The sequence below is a fragment of the Nothobranchius furzeri genome, chromosome 4, assembly GCF_043380555.1.
Source record: "Nothobranchius furzeri strain GRZ-AD chromosome 4, NfurGRZ-RIMD1, whole genome shotgun sequence".
Lineage (NCBI taxonomy): Eukaryota > Metazoa > Chordata > Actinopteri > Cyprinodontiformes > Nothobranchiidae > Nothobranchius > Nothobranchius furzeri.
In genome coordinates, this window is record NC_091744.1 from 63,253,762 (window position 1) to 63,274,789 (window position 21,028).

The 21,028-nt window shown below is 40.4% G+C and overlaps 1 protein-coding gene across 1 annotated transcript in view; it reads left to right on the plus strand.

Moving 5' to 3' along the window:
• The window catches only part of LOC107388609 (LHFPL tetraspan subfamily member 3 protein), a 35,987-nt gene that overhangs the window by 10,574 nt on the left and 4,385 nt on the right, over nucleotides 1–21,028 (plus strand). The gene's annotated exons all lie outside the window — the stretch shown is intronic.

Genomic DNA, 21,028 nt, shown 5'->3' on the forward strand with positions numbered 1-21,028 from the left:
GGTGTCAACCAGAAGGACAATAAAAGTCAGAAGAAAAATATAAAACACTTTTTAAGATAAATGCATGAAGCCAACCCAGAAAAGGGCATAAATGACAAACTAGAAATATATGGCAAGCCAAATGAGCATTTATTCTGATATCAGGATATCAGCCAGCATTGTCATGAACATGTAAGCCATTTCTGTCCACTAGTTAACTAGTTAGACATGTTTGTGTCAACTAGTTAAATAGTGACAGCCTAAATGTCAACTAGTTAACTAGTAAGGCCTAAATTCTCTCTAGTTAACTAGTTAAAATGTTTCATATCTTACTACTTAACTAGTATTGCTCAGTGTGTTCACTAGTTAACTAGTGGACAGATCAATGTCCACTAGTTAACTAGTTAAAACACATTTAGTTTTTACTAGTCAACTAGTAAGGTACAAAAACTTGTACTAGCTGACTACTGAATGTAAAAATCCCACTTGTTAACTTTGCCCAATTTGGCCAGCCGCTTGAGCATTAATTCTGATATCTTGTCAACAGGTCAACTAGTTAACTAGTGAGGGTCAAACTGTACACGCTAGTTAACTAGTGAACACATTTTGACCTTCACTAGTTAACTAGTGAGCATATCTGCACCTCACTAGTTAACTAGTGAGCATATCCGCACCTCACTAGTTAACTAGTGAGCAAATCTGCACCTCACTAGTTAACTAGTGAGCAAATCCGCACCTCACTAGTTAACTAGTGAGCAAATCCGCACTTCACTAGTTAACTAGTGAGCAAATCCGCGCCTCACTAGTTAACTAGTAAGCAAATCCGCACTTCACTAGTTAACTAGTGAGCAAATCCGCACCCTACTAGTTAACTAGTTGGCGTTTTGGGGCCCACTAGTTAACTAGTGAGCATATCTGCACTTTACAAGTTAACTAGTGATGCTTTTTTGCACCTTACTAGTTAACTAGTGGGCGCTTTAGGGCGCACTAGTTAACTAGTGAGCAAATCTGCACCTCACTAGTTAACTAGTGAGCAAATCTGCACATCACTAGTTAACTAGTGAGCATATCTGTGCCTCACTAGTTAACTAGTGAGCAAATCTGCACCCTACTAGTCAACTTGTTGACATTTTGGGGCCCACTAGTTAACTAGTGAGCATATCTGCACTTTACAAGTTCACTAGTGATGCTTTTTTGCACCTTACTAGTTAACTAGTGGGCGCTTTAGGGTGCACTAGTTAACTAGTGAGCAAATCTGCACCTCACTAGTTAACTAGTGAGCATATCCGCACCTTACTAGTTAACTTGTGGGTGATTTGGGGCCCACTAGTGAACTAGTGACACTTATTTTGCACCTCACTAGTTAACTAGTGGACATTTGTACCCTCTCTAGTTAACTAGTGAGCAGTTCCGCCTTCACAAGTTTACATGTAAGTGTCACACTGAAGCCACTACTAGTTCACTAGCTGAGGTTCCTCTGGCCAGCATGTTAACTTGTGTGCCGCATGCAAATGTTTGGGGTGGGATTTTACGAAATTCCGCACTGTGATTGGTTGTCATATTTTATATTGACACAGGGAGCCAATAGAGAGTCTTAATTTGAGAAATTCTCCGCCTCCTAATTAGAATTCTGCGCAACTAGCTAGCTAGTGTGAATGTAGACTTGAACTATTTTACTAGTATACATTTATGTCCTCACTAGTTAACTAGTTTGGACAATGGATGCATCAACTAGGTAACTAGTGGGCCTGCTGCCATCAACTAGCTAGCTAGTGAGTCATTAATGGTTCACTAGTTAACTAGTGGCACTGACCTACTCCAACTAGTTAACTAGTTAGGAGTTAAGCCTTCACTAGTTAACTAGTGTGCACATTTTGGCCATCAATAGTTAACTAGTGAGACACAAAATACCTTCAACTAGCTGACTGGTATGCACTTTGGCCTTTACTAGTTAACTAGTGAGCCATTTATGTGTCAACTAGTTAACTAGTGAAGCCAAAATGTGTTCACTAGTTAACTAGTGCACATTTATGTCTACCACAAGTTAACTAGTGTGCACATTTTGGCCATCACTAGTTAACTAGTGAGACACAAAAACCTTCAACTAGCTGACTGGTGTGCATTTTGGTCTTTACTAGTTAACTAGTGAGCCATTTATGTGTCAACTAGTTAACTAGTGAAGCCAAAATATGTTCACTAGTTAACTAGTGCACATTTATGTCTACCACAAGTTAACTAGTGTGCACATTTTGACCCTCACTAGTTAACTAGTGAGACAAATACCTTCAACTAGCTGACGGGTATGCATTTCTGCTTTTACTAGTTAACTAGTGAGCAGTTTTTGTGTCAGCTAGTTAACTACTGAAGCCTAAATGTGTTCACTAGTTAACTAGTGCGCATTTCTGCTGCCACTAGTTAACTAGTGGGCACATTTTCACCCTCGATATTTAACTAGTTGACACAAACATGCCTAACTAGTTAACTAGTGGACAGAAATGGCTTACATGTTCATGACAATTCTGGCTGATATCCTGATTTCAGAATAAATGCTCATTTGGCTTGCCATAGCACATGCATTTATAAGCTGCTATTGGGATTGATGTCTTTTTCATGACTGTTTTTAAATATGTCTCCCTTGTTAAGATGCATTAGTAAAAGCTGCAGTAAAAGTTATAGTCACTCCTGCAGCCTGCAGCTGCACTGTAACATGCTTCTATCAGCACATAAATTGCAGCAGTTCATGGGTTTTTTCTTAAGCATTAAGTCCGTGTACAGAATAAAGATGATTTGATGAAATAAACCATCTCCCTGGTTCCTCCTAATCCTTTGAATTAAATTGATAGGTAAGCTCTGGGCATTATGTGCTTATTGTGCAGAAAACTGCTGAAGTTGTTGACAGACTCGAATATAAAAGATGCCTGGAAGCTTCTCGCTCCCCTCCAGCAACCATCAAGTTTTGCCAGCAACTGAAGCAGAAATAGATTTGGACTGTAGACAGCTCATCTCAAAAAAAGCATGTTCCTCTTCTTCCAGGGGAAACTGTCAGAGTAACTTTGAAAAGTTTCCTATGCTCCAGTTTTTGCTGTGTCTTTGACACGTTGGAGGTTCTTTTTTTATTTTACAAGAAATGCCTTCACGTTGTGTCCAGCCAGCTGTCTGAGAACATGTTCGTCTTCTCTCTGCTGCATAAAACTATAAAAATTGACCTATTTAAAGATAATTTGTTCTTATTGCTCTTATTCTGTTTCTTTGTTTTATTTCCACCTCATAAACTTGGAGCATGAAACGGGCTTCTGCAACTATTTCACAGACTTGCATACCTCATTTAGTCTCACTGTGTGGATAATACACTCGTAATTCCCTCACTTATCAGCAAGTAATTAAGGCATATTATTGGCATGCTTTTAGCCCATCTTTCTGGGTACTCATCCAGTCCTCACAGTAGCTACAGAGAAGACTTTATTGTGGAGTGTGAGGGAGTTGATGCTGCCCACTGGCCGTGGGAAAATGAGATTAATCCGTTTCATTCTGCACCCTCGTCGTTTATCTGTAACTGGTGAAGTTGGAGTAGCACTTTTATTGATTATTTTTTTATTTATATTTTAGCAGTTCTCTTTCTAATAGCATAATGAAAAAAATGTGGGCTGTGTTAAAGACCAAGTTCACTTCAATATCTTCTCCGTGACCTAGTGGTAGAGTGTCCACCTTGTGACTGGGAGATCAGGGTTCAAATCCTGTTCGGGTCATACCAAAGACATTAAAAAGGGGACCCCGTGCCTCCCTGCTGGACACTCAGCTTTAAGGGGTTGGACTGGGGGATTAAACAACCTAATGTTCCCGAGCGCAGCCACTGCTGCAGCTCACCGCTCCCCATGGTGATGTGTCAAAAGTGGAGATGTAATTTCACCAGTGTGTGATGATGACTAATGGGACTTTATTTGCAGTGGTTTCTAGTATAAATGAATACCCTGTGAGTTGATCTCTGTGGTAAAAAAAAAAAAGCTCTGGCGCTCATGTTTCAGGAAATAGAAGTGAGCCAGAGCTGAAGACAGCAGGTTGTGGAGTTTTATCTCCTGACATTCAAACATCTCCCCTCTGATTGGCTAACAACATTGATGACTACCACTGACTCCGTTTGTTTTGCAACATTATTGGATAATTAATCTGTTTTCTGAGACATGACTTAGTCAATGTCCCCATTTTTTATGTGTCCAGTACAAAAATATCCCATAATGTATTTTTTCAATCAATCAGACTAGATAGAGCAACGCCCATTGTTTTCACATCTTGTTCATATGGGATCAAATGTATGACACACACAGATCTTGATGTACTGATCACAGCTATAAGGACTATTTCAGCAGCTCAGGTTACTTTTGAATGCTATGCATCAAGGCCTGTCTCTTCCATTGCACCATTTTTCTGTTTTTTTTAAATAAATCAAATGAAGCTACGACTCATAATCTTTTATTTATTTATTTATTTATTTATTTATTTATTTATTTATTTACTTACTTACTTACTTACTTACTTACTTACTTACTTACTTACTTACTTACTTACTACTCAGAGTAACAGCCAGTGAGTTTTTCCGTACGTCCCTCCCCTGGGGAAAAAGAACCATGCCGGGCCGAGTTTCCTCCCAGACTGCTGCCAGAGACGGGCCTAACCCTGTGGATACAAAAAAAAAACCAGATGTTTTAACTCCACAAATGACCCAAGTCTGGAGGATTTCTGCTGTGTGGTGGAGCTGCTAATGCTTACACTTAGCTTCTGCTAGCGGAGACGATCTCTGCTGTTTTCTGTGCGTTAACCCAACAGCACCTTTCCTTATTGTTAACCAAGATGGGTGAATCCATGAATGCTAACTTGACATTATGACATAGATCTAAGTGGCTTTTCTAATTTGAGCATTTCTGTGTCTATTTTCCATTGGTGGTTAATGCAGGAAATATGGGTACAAGACTTTTTTCATGCTAAGCTTACATGTGAAACTCAGAGTGACAAGTGAAGTTGGTCTTTAAAGTCTCTTTCCGGAGTATTTCTCCTATCCGATGGCACCATCTAGTGGCTGACAAGCATCTCACACAAAAAATCTCTGGGTATTTTGTTTTAAGATGGTGACTTTACGGTTTCTGTTTATAAATATGCTTCTTTAGCCGACAAACAGAGCTAAAACACGTTGTTTTACAAGTATTATTCTCATGTCATGTTGTGTTTTCATAAATTTATATTTTAAAGAGACAATGTGTAGTTTTTTCCATTCATTTCTGGAAATATCCATTAAAATGTTGCTGAAAATGAATGAAATGTTGCCCAGTTGCTGAAAAATGTTGGCAGCTTTGTAACATATAACCATAAAAATCAGGTCTAATGTACATGGGAGTGGGTCTAAGTCTCTGGGCGATGCCATATTAGATACCATGTTTTCCTCTAGGGGAGCCCATGAGGACAAAATACATTTACTAATTTGTAACAAATGGTTACAAAACTTTTGTCATTCTTAAATGTTGTTTTACACATTTACCTCTTCACTTGTTGTCAGTGATAAAAGGGAGTCTGATGTGCTTGTTATTTAGCTAAAGTTTGTGCTCCCCAGGGCTTTTTGACCCTAATGGGCATCCGTTGGTAACTCCAACACAAAAATATTGCTTACTTGCAACGATTTAGGTATCTACTCCCCCTATCGTCAGGAAAAAAAACACATTATGACTTCAAAGACTTACTTGTCCGTGAAAAGTTCATCAACTCTGCATCAGCTGAGGTGTTCCTTAAATTTGAAGCAGGTAAGTAGTAGTCTAACACTATTGGTTAGTTCTGGTCGGGCCTCAGTTTCCTATTGCAGGAGCTCTGCGGGGCAGGAGGCGTGCTTAGCAAAAAAAAACCCCATCTGGCTTACATTATATCACAGTACATGATGAGACAATCACTGTTACGGATTTTGAAAAATCATACATAGTTTCTGAAAGGAGAAAACTACGGAAAGATACTTTAAAGCAGTTTAATACATTTTTGTGACAAATTAATTTTTGCTGACTAAAACGAAACTAAAGTGAAAAGACACACGCCAATTAAGACTAATTTATGACAAATTTTGAGCGATGGTTTTATTGATGAATAAGAGAAAACAATGAAAACTGACAGAAACAAAAATCCAATAAGAAAATGGAAAAGATGGGACAGCAGAAAAAAACTATCACCAACTAGAACAGGCGGGACTAAACAAGACAAGAACCAATCAGAGTTAGAAGCCGGCTGCTGTTTGAATAAGCTACCGGTAAACAGACATCTACTAATCTTTTGTATATTTACTCTGTTTGTTGCTTCTAATTGCATTTCTAGGCACTTTTTTTTAACACAGACCGCAGGAGTGGTCAAAACTGTCAGCAAGGTAAAAGAAAACTTAAAAAGAACCTAAAAATGCAAACACATACGGATGTTTAGGCTGGTAAAAGTCCTATTTAAAGGGAGAAAACGTCTGCGGCTGGGAGTAAAAGCAATAGATGTGACAATCAGAAAAGTATTTGCTTGGTGAGTTCACATCCGGGGTTTCCCCTGGTTTTAAAATTGTTACGGTGTTGTTAACAGCTATGGGGGCGAGCGAGGGGGTGCTGGAGCTCAGCGAACCAAACCCAACCATGAAGCAGCGCGCCGCACATGTTGTCTAATTGTGTTTTTTATTTTGTTGTTGTTGTTGTTTTGTTTTTTCCGTGGCTGTTACAGTCGTTGTGATCAACATTCTGTGTTCTAGCGGAGCTTTTGTGATTAAAAACATTCTTGATAAAACTCTAATTAATACACCTGAAAACAATAATTTCCTTTAGTTTACCATTATTATTAGAGTAATACATTCTAATGTTTTGATGGCATGACATTTCTGGTCATGTTTACAAATAATACTGCACATTTTACAGATTTGTTATTATTTTTAATATTGAGAGACACAATTTCAAATTGTCATTTTGTCAGTTTTGGTATTTTCCAATAGTTATTGTTATAGAAACAATTCTAACTATAGAATTTTATTGATCTGAAGTCTGAAATGTGAAATTTTCACATTTCTTTACAGTTTCAAGTAGTTAAAATTTCCTTTACACAAGCTGAAAATTATTGCATCGGAAGAAAAAATACTTATATTTTATTCCAGTAAAATAAGACTAAAATTAAAGTGAATTGGATGACTAAATTGTGACAAAAATTTAAACACATTTTGAGTCAAAAGGCTAAGACTAAAACTAAAATGTGTGTGGAGTCTGGTGCCTTGGTCTGCCTGGGTCGTGGCTCCCGGGTCAGAGAGTTTAAGATTTTTGGCATCTGCCTGACCAATCCCGGTGGCTGCCTGGTGGGTCCCTGGGCTCTGCTGGGTCCCCAGCGGGAGTGGTCGCCCCTGGGTCCCGGGCCGCTGGGTCCCGGGCTCGGCCGGCTAGGGGTGGGAGGCTGCGGGCGGGCCTGTGGGCTTGCCGCTGATATCTCCCGGGACTCTGCCGGCTGCTGGTTGTGGCCCCCCGGGGCAATCCTCCGCTCCTCTCGTGGGGGGCGGGGGCTTTTCTGGTCGCAGTCTCCCTGTGGTTCCTGTGCTCTGGGGCAACTCCTGGATCTCTGGTACTTGGAGCTCCCTCCGTCTCCTGCACATCTTTGGGGGGCAGATATGTGGTCTCTCACACTCTGTATTGGACGCTCCTATAGAGAAACCTTACATAAACAAGTGCATGTATACACACACAGGTGCTCACATGGTGCTCTCATAAGTATGGACTTGGGCACGTTCAACACATGTCTTTAGGCTATGGATGGCACTAAATGCACTGTGATTTATTGTTGCGTGATTGTTCAGTTAAACAATGTTGATTATATATTTCTTCATCAAGTTGACCCCCCCCCCACCACCACACACACACCTTTTTGTCTCTTCCTTTCACTTTCACCTCTGTCTCTGTGTCTGGTCGGAATTGAAAAGCATTCAAAAACAATAACAATAAAGTTTTAAGTATCAGGCGTGACATTAAAAGCAGAAGCTTTGATGCTCCTCCTGAGAGTAAATATGTAAAGCTTGTCACCAGCATTTGGAAATCAGTTCTGTTTGCTTCACAGCCAGACAGGACACAGGGGGAAAAAAAGACTAAAACTAAATAAGCATTTCTTGTCAAAATTAACACTGCTTTAAAGAAAAATTATTTAATAAAAATACAATATAGAAGAAGAAAGTGCAAGAAGCCAAGAATAAAACTGAACTGGATATAGAGACAGAAGATGGATATGTGACTGTAAACATTAATGCGCCGCAGCATGGCCTTGATGCACACTGCGCTATCAAAACAAACCCAGTCTAGTCCCTGCAAAGACCATCCATGATCTGGATGACATCAGATTCAAACCCAACTTCACAATTCAATATGGCTGCCTTTCTGATGAAAAGCTCTGATAGCTCCAGTAATCAGCGTTTTTAAATTTCACGTGTGTCGGTTTGTGCCTGAGTAAATCAGCCACACACACTGCTTGACCACTCATACAGAATGTGCTGCTACAGTTTGTAAATGCAGAGAATAAAACTTGTCATCAACTTGTATTGATAGCAATAGTTTCTCTGGTCTTTAAAAGCAATAAACCCATTCCCAAATCCTTACGGTCTTTTGACGTACAGCTGGAACAGCTGTCAGGTCACATTCCAGACTAATACGAGGTAAATGGACCCCAAATTTAACCCAGTCAGAGGAGAGCCTTCAATGGCCTTCATTATAAGTTATTTCCTTTGCGTAATGATGTTACGTAGTGTATTTTAGGGGGTTTAATTATGACCAATAAGATTTGATGACTCTATGTAAATATAGAATATCAACCTGATTGATCTTTGAATGTTTAACCTGAAGAATTTAGGATTCTTTGCTTATTCAGTGACCATAAACACACTTCGTATCAATTCAGAGTCAAGTATATAATTAAAATAAACTTTATTTTCTAGACTAATTATAATACATGACAAGTTATGAAACCATGTGTGATGGATGAATATGTGTGGATGGAATGTGATGCGTGATGATGGAATGTGATTTTTATCAGAACCTTGTATCTGGAAGAAACTGTTAGTTCTGGGTGTAAAAGAATTTGGTCTGCTATAAACTAGAGAGTGGATTTATTAATAAAACAACATCAGACGGAATCTGTCGTGTCTACAAACCTGATCGGAGACCCCCGGTGTGGTCCGAAATGTTAGGAAGTCTGGTGGACCCCAAGGCACCGAAGTTTGTAGAAAAACCACAGTACGACCAGTCCAGTCTCGTGTTGTCTCCAGATCACAGCAGGCAGGAAGGTGTTGCGTCAAAGACGGACTCTTAAGGAGTCGAAGCTGTGTCAGCTTTGCTTGTCAGCGTGCAAACAGGTTGTGACGGCTTGTCAAAAGCTTTGATGGTTCAAAGAGTTTTCCTCTGGATTGGCCACTCCAAAGTTCTGCTCAAAAACTCAACTCAGTTAAACTGAACAACTCAGGAAGTGATCTAAGTATTATAAATTCCTATGTTATGATTTTCTGGCAAATCACAACGTGCCATGTTGAGGAGGTTTTACCAAACAAACCTCAGAAACACTCCTCCTTCAGATAAAAGATGCTCTGATTTCATGGATAAGAAAATCTCTGTGTCATGAGATGTACTGCAGCCTTGTGTCAGGAAGATATGCATATATGTGTGTGAGCTTGTCAAGTAGACTGATTATGAAACAAGCATATCAGTGCAAGGGCGCATTCATTTCAATCTTATTAATTTAGGCACAGATTAATCAAAACATTTCATTCAACCTCTTGTTCATACTTATATGATTATTTATATATTTAATTAAATCATTCAGTGAATTATTATAAAAGTTCAGTCTTATGTGATCCTTTATTCTTTGCAGGATGCAGGATAATGACAGTCTAGATAAGCAGACAGACTTAGCAGAAAGACCTTGGTGAAGGGAACACTGTGTTAACAATCTCAATGTCAACAACATTGTAGAAACTTCCTTGCAGCTTGGAATATTAGAGGGTGCACAGAGGCAGAATTATGTCTGTAGATGACCGGATACTGAAGAGGTCAAACTGTAGATGAAAAATGACCCTTTATGGATGTTACAATTGTAACTGACAAACCTCTGGCACTCTTACTCCAACCCCTCAATCTCGTGTCTAAGAGCAGCAAACCAAAGAGACACGGACACCATGGTGGGACATGACACACGGATGTTGGAGGCAGAAACCATTGTGTCCTTCCCTCTTCTGCAGCGTGGCGTTCAGCCTTGGGCTTCTTGTCTCGTTTCCCCAACATGAGTCATCCAAGCACCCAGCTGTGCTGTCGCATTAATGTCTAAGAGCATCACTATGCATCAGACAAGAATTGGGGTAAAAAACAGTCTGAAATGCTAGTAGATCACAGTACCGACGGTAACAAACAATACATTTATCCTGTTTGCATTGAAATAATGATGCCGCAATATATTATTCATAAATGTGTGTGTAGAAACCAAAAATGCAATCATGACCACTAACATAAAAACAGCCAATAATGTAACAAATTTGGCCATTAAATGTAATAAAGCCAATAATGTAATAACTTGGCAATAATGCAATCAAACCTCTGAACCAATAATGTAATACACATTTGCCAATAATATAATGAGTTATGACAGCATTGGTTGGTTATTACATTATTGGCTTAGAATTAAAGAATACTTTGAACATTCAATAACCAGTGCCGATAATGTAATAATACATACACATGATCACAGTTCTTGGAAATAAAATATTTTTGTGCGGTTTTTGTGCAGTTTGCTGATCAAAAATAGTTATAATGTATGGTGCAGCTGTTATATTTATTCATACAAGATGTGAACTGTCTCGTTGTTTCGACTGTGTGCTCTTTTCCCTCTTATTATATTATTGACAAAAGGTTATTATGTTACTGGCTCAGTTTTTATTACATTATTAGCTTGCAGTTTTTTTCGATTGCTAAAACTCAAAAAGCAAAAATGAGGCATAATTTTCACAACCTCTACTTCTGTTCCCAATCGCTTGACTCAATTTATCACTAAAGATTTCCTTGTCATATTAGAACTCTGATTTTCCTCCTCTACACTCTGATGTCAATTTCACATTACCTTGCTGTTAAAACACAGCACACAATTTTCAGGTTTAAAAAAAACACTTCACACATAAATTATCAAAGCTTCAATCAACAACACACAAATGATCAAATCTGTAAACTTTCGGGTCTAGCGAGCAATTTGCAATCAAGGACTGCAGCATAAAAGGAGGCTTGATGCTCTGTTTTGTTTGATGGTGGCAACGTCACAATGTGTGCGGCCATGAGCCACCATGGCATCCAACACCGACATGCCCACCTAGGGGCATACAACACAGCCCTGCTAATGGAATTCCTAAACGGCCTGTATGATGTGCTTGTTCAACCTGATGACATAGATAACCCACAGCGGGTCAACCATATGGTCATTTGGGACAATGTAAGTTTCCACAATGCTGCCCAGGTGCATGAGTGGTTTCAGGACCACCCACGGATTGCCGTTTTATACCTTCCACCTTATTCCCCCTTCCTCAATCCCGTTGAGGAGTTTTTCTCAGCCTGGAGGTGGAAGGTGTACGAAAGGAATCCACAGAGCCAGGTCCCACTGCTTCAAGCCATGGAGGAGGCTTGTGGCGATGTGGCATTTTAGGCCTGTCAGGGCTTCATCAGGCACTCAAGGTGGTACTTCCAGCGCTGTTTGGACCAGGAGGACATTGCGTGTGAAGTTGACGAGGCCCTCTGGCCAGACAGAGACCGGAGGCATGATGCCCCATAATTATGCTTGAATGGGAGAGGAAAGGGGGTTAAAAATAAAATGTTTTGTCTCAACATTTGTGTGATGTCTAATGTTTGTCTATGAGAGAAGTGGGCATTGCAATAGGTTCAGTGTGTAATAGATTCAGTGTGTTCCATTTCTCTAACTGTGTTTTCAGTTTTGCTCTTCAGTGTTCTTTCCATGCTTGGTAGTGTTCAGCCAAAAGCTACTTGTGTTTATTCAATGACTGGTATGTGTGTGTCATGTGAAAATATGGCTGTGTTTACCAAATGAAAACACGTGTTCCATTTTGTGAACATGTTACGAGATTTGATGGCAGAGTTGTTTTGCAAAGGGATGCCAGGGTTTAGCGATTTGTGTGTGATGTTTGGGGTTTTGTGTGTGCAGTTTTGAAAGAAACGTACAGTTTTGAAAAACGCGTTTTAGCAATCGGAAAAAACTGTAAATACATTTAAAATAGCCAAATTTGTTACATTATTGGATGTTATTACATTATTGGCCATTATTACATTTTTGGTTGCTACATGTGTGTCTCCCTCAGTTTTCATTCCGAACTAACTAAAGAAACAACTTAAAAAGAGCTGATAAAGATGTTTCTATCATATTTCTGATCATTTTCACCAGTAGGAGTATTACAGTTTTTCTCTATTGGTTTGGCTCATTTCTTGAAACAGAAATTACATTCTCAAACCTAAAAGATCATTTGGCAAAACACTCTTACAGTTTAGCACAACACTATAGCTCACCTGCAAAAGCTCATATCTCTTCCAAAACTGTTCACTCAGGCTTCAATCTAAATCTCTTTCTCATTTAAACAGTCAGTGTCTCCAAAATGGCAAAGATCCTTCTCAATAGCTTTGGCTCATTTCTCGACAGATCGGGACATTCTCATCATTCTTGGTGCTTTTGTCAAAATAAACCTGGATGGTTGATCACAACAACATGGTTTACCTGCAGAAGCTCATATCTCTCCTAAAACAGTTCACTTGTGTCAAAACTACATTTCTTTCTAATCTTAATAGTCAGTGCCCCCACAATGCATCATCCCTTTGGCATTGTGTGAGTACTGCCATAAAAAATGTTTAGATGTTTTGCCACTATGGCAGAGGACCAACATTATACAACCGAAAAGAGTAGCCCCCAAGGTTTGACATCACAGATTGCACTCACACTACCAAGGAAATTACCGTAATTTCCGGACTATAGAGCGCACCTCAATATAAGCCGCACCAACAAAAAAAAAGGTTTTCTACACACACGCCGCACTCAAATACAAGCCGCGGCGCTGCAGCCACATGCAGGTCTCCGGTGCACAGCGCACGTACGGCCATAACATAAGATAATTAGACAGAAAGATGCTACACGGAGGTTTTTCATTGTTGTTTTAATTCAACAAAATGAATTTTAAACATGGGTGAACGTGCCTGCAAGCTTAGAAAAGAAAACAGCACTGATAGCGTTCATATTTCTGGATGGTTATAAAATAAAAACAGAACTTACACATTATTACCGGTAATTTGCATGCTTGTTTAGAAGAAAAGAACAGCGCTGACACAGCATTAATAAGCCCCGGATGATTAGAAAATGAAAACCGCACACAAAACATGCCTGGTTAGTAAATAAATCACACTTGCCTACCAGAAATAGTCATTCGCTCTCATCTTCCTCTTGCGCACTAAAGCAAGTCCTCTTCTTCAGTGTCGGAGTTGAACAGCCTCAGAGGAGCTTCGTTACATACCTTTTCTGTGGCGATGTCAGTATGGCTGACCGTGTTGCTGTCATCATCCCCGGGTGAAGCTGGCTTGAATGAGTTCTTCCCGCTGCCGTCTCCAGCGCCGAACCATGGATTCATTCATGCCAAGCTCACGTGCGACAGCACTGTTTCCCTCCTTTACTGCCAGATCGATGGCCTTCAACTTAAATGCGGCATCATATGAATTCATACGTGTAGTTACCATGATGAGGGGGTATGGATTTGAAAAAAATTCTTCGTCGTGCCGGCTGCTTGCATGTGCTAAATTAAAATGAGCACTTTCTTCGATTTTCACTTCCATCTAAATAAGGATCTTGAGATGTTAAGATTCCATATCGAGTATGGGATCAATCTTACAGACCAATGAGTTATTTAACCAGAAGATTGGAACTTTTTATTGTAGGGATTTGGAACACTTTGTATTAACTGAGAGACAAGAGAAGAGAGAGAAAGTCCTCTAAACGTTTAAGATGATTTATTACTAAATAATTTAAAAAACTTTAAACAGTACTAACTCTCTAATGATGGATGTATCTGTTTGAATGAGATGTGAGATGGATGGTGTGTGTGTGAGTTGTGTTAATCAGAACTCTCGTATCCGGAGAAGCAAGTCTGAGTGAGATATGATGGTTTGCTCCTAACTACGATCAGAGTTTGACCGGAGTAGTTTCATAAACACATGAGATGCCATATTTATCACATCCACACATACCTTGTAGGGATAGGTACCAACAGAATTCCATAGTACTGACCGAGCACCGATTCACGTCATTTCAAACGGTGCCTCGTTTCGGTACCCGTCCTTCATAACGAGAACTTGCCAAGACAGCTGCGCATGCGCAAGAGCGTTATGTCGTCGCTCGCTGCGAGGCAGTTGTAAACAGAGCAGCATGGTAGAAAGAACGAACGCTAAAGCTTGGGTCCACTTCACTAATTGTGATGGGTAACTGGATGATGATGAAACCAGCGACAACGATCTAAGTGAGACATCCTCATCTTAATCTGCTCCAGTAGGTAAATAAAATGTTTAAGATAACGTTAGCTTGATATGTTAGCTTCCGTTTCGCTAATGGTGCGTTCGCTCTCTCCTCGGAACTCCGACTTTCCGACTAGAAGAACATGAATGTGCTCTAAAGTTTGGCTTCACTTTACTAAATGCGACGGGTGATTGGGTGAAGATGAAACCAGTGACAACGATCTAAGTGTGAGGCATCATCCTTTTAATCTGCTCCAGCAGCTAAATAAACTGTTTAAGATAACGTTAGCTTGATATGTAAGCTTCCATTGCCACCGTTATCAGCTAATGGTGCGTTCGCTTTTTCCTCGGAAATTCTAACTTCCAAGTAGGAAAAATCAATTGAAAAATGACGGCAAAAGGAATGAAGATACACAGTAAATTTAATTCACGGTAAATATGTTTGCTTCAGTTTAATCATCAGCTTATAAAACTACAAGGATGATGTTAAAATACTAACAGTTGTATGTTATTTATTGTGATATTTATCAAATATTGTTATATATTGAGAAAAATATATATTTAATTATAAAAGAGAATTAAAATAATAAACACTCAAATATCGAAAATTGGTACCGTTAAGTACCGGTATCGATTCCTAGGTACTGGGAATTAGCACCGAATTTATTCAAATGTCAAAGGTACCCATCCCTACCCTCAAGGAGACCTCCTGTACGGATCCAGATTGCCAGGTCCTCTGACCTTCCTTTCGGTACTGGAGCCAATGGTACAGCGTCAACAGCACGACAAACTAGTCCTTGGATCATCTCCAGGTAAAAAGCGACAGGTGGTTCACAGCGTCAAAAGGGGACCCTCTCTAGGGTTAGTGAGTTCAGCTTTTATTCTGAAAGGAACCGTTGCTTGGTTGGTAAAATGCAAGAGATTTTTCCAGCTTGGTGGTTCTCAGCTTAAAAAGGGAAGTCCGGATGGCCGGTCCGATACTCCCCTTAGCATGCGGTGAAATCTAGTGAGATCTTGAGAACTGAACTAAGATGGCGTTGGAACTAGTTTTATTAATCTGGATGTTTTGATTTCTGGTTGAATCAAAGCTGGCAGATTTTTAAACACCACAGAGACTATGCCACGCTTCAGACTAGGAAGGTTCTGATTGGATCAGTAACAGCAATGTGTCAGAGTGGTTTACCTTACGTGTATCAGTGTTTCTAGTGAACTAGATTAAGTCATTCACTTAATAAAACATATTAATCATAACATTGTTGTTTCACAGATCGGTCAACATTGTATTCTTGACTAACACTTGTTTTGATTAGCTTTATTAAAAATAGAGTTCTTTGATTTAATAAAAGAAAAGAGTTCATTATCTTATTTCTTCTCTTGCTGGAAAGTAAACAGTTTTAGAAGCAAATGCATGACCTTGAGGCTGTCACATGCACTCGAGCGCTGTGTCGGAGGCATCTGTGGAGAGAGGTTAAATAACCTTGGGTGGAATAGCTCCTTCATCAAGTTACACACTTTTGACTTCCACCTGTTTCACTTTCTGCTAAAGCGCCCGCTGGCAGGTGAAGGAAAATCTTCAGTAAAGCCGCACCGTTATAAGCCGCATGGTTCAAAGCGTGGGAAAAAAGTAGCAGCTTATTTGTCCAGAAAATACGGTATAACCATTCTTTATTCACACGCAAAGAAAGTTTCTGTCATGACTCGAGGTAAGTGTCTAACCCAAGACATGCAGGATCATACTCATCGGGCAGACTGATAAAGTAAAGTTCTTTATTACAAAAACGGGAACAGAAACAGCACAGGGAAGTCCTGTGGGAGTGAGCGGTGCGGCTCAAGTCCGTGTAGCGTTCGGGCTGAACGAGAGGGGAGGGGATGCCGAGGAGAGCGCTGGGCAGAGGGTGAGCACTCCAGGAGGGGTGAGGTAGCAGAGGTAAACCAAACAGGAACAACGGAGGAGGATGGGACGTAGTGTGTGAAATCCAGAGTACGTAGACTGCGAAGGTGGAGCAGGTGGTGTGAGGATCCTGAGGGGAAGGGAAACAAACACCAGACGTAAGGGGTAATCCAAAACATAGTCCAAAAACACAGTCCGAGGTCATAAATCCAATAGTCAAAGAGCGAGTCAAAAACATGAACGAACATGAGCAAAACAAGCGGCTGGGGCTACCTAAACTGGTGCAATCATCCGGCACAGTGGGGTGTCTCCATCCTCCTTTTAAACCCACGTCCCTGATTTGGGAATCTCCTGCAGCTGCCGCTCCCTCTGCTCCTCACCTGTGGAGAATTAACTCAAGGCTGATGAGAGGAGATGGTGTGACTCACCTCTGCCCAGGTACATGACAGTTTCATACATATGTAAAACAGAAAATGTACAGTACAGTAATTCAGTAAATTGTATGCACACAAAATCTCTACAGTAAGTTATACTTTTTTTTTTGCCTCACACACAGTGCCCTGTCCGATACAACATATAATTCCATCATAGATTACATAGAGTACAAACCTGTTTACCCTGCAAAAGGTTTGGATGATGGAGGAGACTGTAGAGCGAGGCACATTAGGCTGCGCTCGACGGCCTGCCTCTGCCACTGTGAGGTCATGGTTTATGACATGGTCTATAATTGTGGCCCGAATTTCATTTCGGACAGCAGAGTGACTTCCCGCTCCTCGGCCTCCTCCCCCTATTCCTCCACCACGCATTCTCTGTCCTCCTCTTCTTCTTCTTCATCTTCCTCCTCTTGCTTGAGGAAGTACTTCCCCTTGTCCATTTGCTTGGCCATGTCTATCCATGTTCAGATATCGGACTGGCGCTGGTCAAGCTCTATATCTGTGTTTGGCAACGCACGATCATGGAAAACACCTGTGTGAGACACTCCCCGTTGGTTAGTCTAGTTTCACCTGACTGTCAATGACTGTCATCAATGTATCAAATATTCAAAGAAATTCATATTTGGTAATCATGGTATCATGTTCTTGACCAATTCTGACAATTGAACAGACAGTTGTGCATGCGAGTACTTATACAATGAAATCATGCTGACATGTTTTGGAGAGAATGATCATTAGATTGAGAATCAGCTAATAGTTTAGATCTACAAGATCTATTTATTTGGAAAATGTGCTAAATTTGGGCTAACTGTATAGCGGTAGGCTACATGTACTTAATCATTTGCAAAGATGCACTGAGACAATTGAGACATGTACTAAGGCATTTGCCATTTGATAAAATGAATGAGAAATGCCACTCTGTTGTGAACATTTGCCAAGAGGTTTGGAGGAGTGTCCATGTTATTTTGAGAATGTAATTTCTGTTTCAAGAAATGAGCCAAACCAATGGAGAAAAACTGTAAAAACGTAAATAAAAAATATTAAATCCAACTTGTGTTGATTCAAATGAACTTTAATTGGGATAGAGTAAAACACTCAGGTGAACGGTCAGCAAAACAGATTTTTAATTTTTGTTATGTTTCTGATACCTTGTCATACTCAGTCAGTGAAATAGTCTGTGAATAGTAAAGACATTTTCTTTTGCTTTATTTTTGTTGTCTTATTCTATTTTGATATTTCATTTTATTTTTGATTTCTTTGTACATTTTTTATTTTATTTTGTTTGTGCAAACACGATTTTTCATCCTGAACATCTTTATCAACCTTCCCTGAACCAGCAATGCCAACTCTGTGACAAGAAAATGATTTTACCGTTGACCTCTGATTCTCCCCACCTACAAGGGCTCAGTGACGGGTGTACTGACTTAGGGTGTGGTTTGGCAACTGCAGTGCTTGAAATAAAAAAATACATTGCAACCTTAAATAATCATAAGTTGGCTCTCCAGTCCATTTTAAACCTTTTTCTCACCTGCTGCGTGCAAACAGCTTCTACAGAAGTTCCTCCCTACCATCCCTCTCATGGAATATTTAGCCTTCTGTCGTCATCAGGAGGCTCCAATGAATAAACACCTTCTGTAACAGTCTCCTCCCTCCGACTGTCAAACCCTGAAACTCTAGCGGTCACATGCACAACCTCCTGCCTTCAAACCCATAGAAAGGAATCTTTTCTCTGCGCTTTAGTTGGATTGTCCAAACTATCATGCCTTTTGTGTTTTCTGTTTTATTTTATTTTGTTTTATGCTTTGAGAGCAGCCAATTGTGTGTGTGTGTGTGTGTGTGTGTGTGTGTGTGTGTGTGTGTGTGTGTGTGTGTGTGTGTGTGTGTGTGTGTGTGTGTGTGTGTGTGTGTGTGTGTGTGTGTGTGTGTGTGTGTGTGGTGGAGCAAAATCCGTGAGCATTGTTAGACCGAGGTGAATGATGTACATGCCTAATTGAGTCCTTTTTTATTTTTTTATGAGGAGACAAGAAGATCCATGAAGAAAAGTGCGAGTGAAGAAATGGGATTTCATTTTCATGGCTTTGTGAATGTGTGAATAATGAAAGAAAAGGCTCACAACACATGCAGCCCAAATCCCTCGCAAGCCAATAACTGTGTTAAACACACACACACACACACACACACACACACACACACACACACATGCTGCTGCGTCTACACCAACAGAGCTAAACAGATTACAGTGATGTTTGTCTTTGTTGGTAAACCAGGTGCACAAATCCAATCAGGCTGCTGTTATTGAGGTCACCATGGACCTCCACTCATCTTCGTCACTCTCAAACAGCACACAGGGATTCTTGAAGACGACAGGACTCTTTTGGTATGGACGAGATTTTCGAAAATGAGCCAATGTGCTCTTGACAAACCCACAGCCATCAGGCCGCTTTGTGCCATCTGCTGGTGTCCTGTCAGACATCCCTGCAGAGCTGTTTGCACCTCATCTGCTCTACCTGCAGCCTCTTATATAAGCAGCCAGCCTTTTTCTCTCCAGTTCCCAACTGCCTCACCCCCCAGTGTTCCCAGGCAGAGCGAGAGACAGCAGAAAGACTAAATAAGCTTCAAAATATAACTCTGCCATAAGGATCCAGCATGGAGTGGTTCTGTAATGTTTCTGAGGTCCTACAGGAGGCCGGTGACTGGCTCAGGTCCACTCCTCACCTCCCAACACACACACATCAATGCATTCACGTGCACACACACACACACACACACACACACACCCACACACACACACACACACACACACACACACACACACACCCACACACACACACACACACACACACACACACACACACACACACACTATCTGTGTGTTTCTGTTTTGTCCTGTCTTCTTTTGCTGCACCTGTCAGCTGATTTCCTCCAGCAGGGAAAAGAAGAGCAGAAACTGACAGGATAAAATAATACAGTCGGTTAATGTGTCGTCTCAGCTCTGATGGATGCATTTTGTCAGGTCAGGTGTGCAGTTATTTCTGTAAAGTGAAAAATCCACAACTCAGCATTTTTTTCCTGAGCGTGAAGTTCTGCATCAGAGCCGAGCAGGTGCATCTACCCAGGCTTATATCTTACTAAAATGTTGAGTTTACGTGCCCGTTTCAGAACCAGACTCATTTTGAAAGTGAAAAAAAGCAAAAATCCTTTTCTGGTCATGACACACACTGAAGTTGTGCTCTGGTCTTACTTATTTGGACATTTTTGTTTGTTTTGTATTGAGTGATCATAGTGGATGTTCAGTATGTGCTCTGCCTTTTACTACAAGCTGTTTCTAAACACAAAAGTAGCAGATGTGCTCTCCCGTTGGACTGATCTTTGCCAGAGCCTCCCTTACAGATGTTTATCTGCCAGTTTTTGAGGGAACGATATTCAGAAGAGACCATGGTTGATATATTCCTCCATGACTCCTGTTCTCTTTTGGTATCTTCCCTGCATGCTTTCTGATATTTTTTTCATTATGCATCCTTTCCTCTCACCAGCTCTGATTTCTGTGGGGCTCTCCTCTCTCCTCTTGAGCCTCAATGTAAAATTCATGATTGTATTGAATCATACCCAAGGCTTAAGGGAGGCAGCTAGAAAAGCTTGCGTTAGCTTCGTAAAGGCACCTGACAGGTGGAAAGGCTATGGATGTGCAAAGGCTTTACAAAATTGGCCTGCTTGGTATTCCCTCTGTGCAGAGAATGTTTCACATAATAACTAACAATACACTAAATGTGTAGTGATGTGGACTCTTACTGGAGATATTAGTTCATGTAAATGTCCAGAAAGCATCAGTAATGATGCTTGTATTCAAATAATCACAAAACAGCACGACAAGGCTAGAAAACAGGTTTATCTCCATACAGCAAGGTCCTTCTGACAGGTCTCCCAGCATGGACCATGAATCTTCTGTATATGGTCCAAAACGACACCCCAGCTCAATGGGCTACGCTCATCCGCATCAGATTCAAGTTACTGATGGTGACCTATAGAAATCCCTAAACAGAACGTCTCCCATCTACTTTTTTCCCAGTTTGATGCAAAAAATTTGTGCAAAAATGCCAATTAAAAATGAATTATTTGAACAAATGAAGCCATTTTCGTGCATCATGCATCAAATCTTACTTTTAACAAAA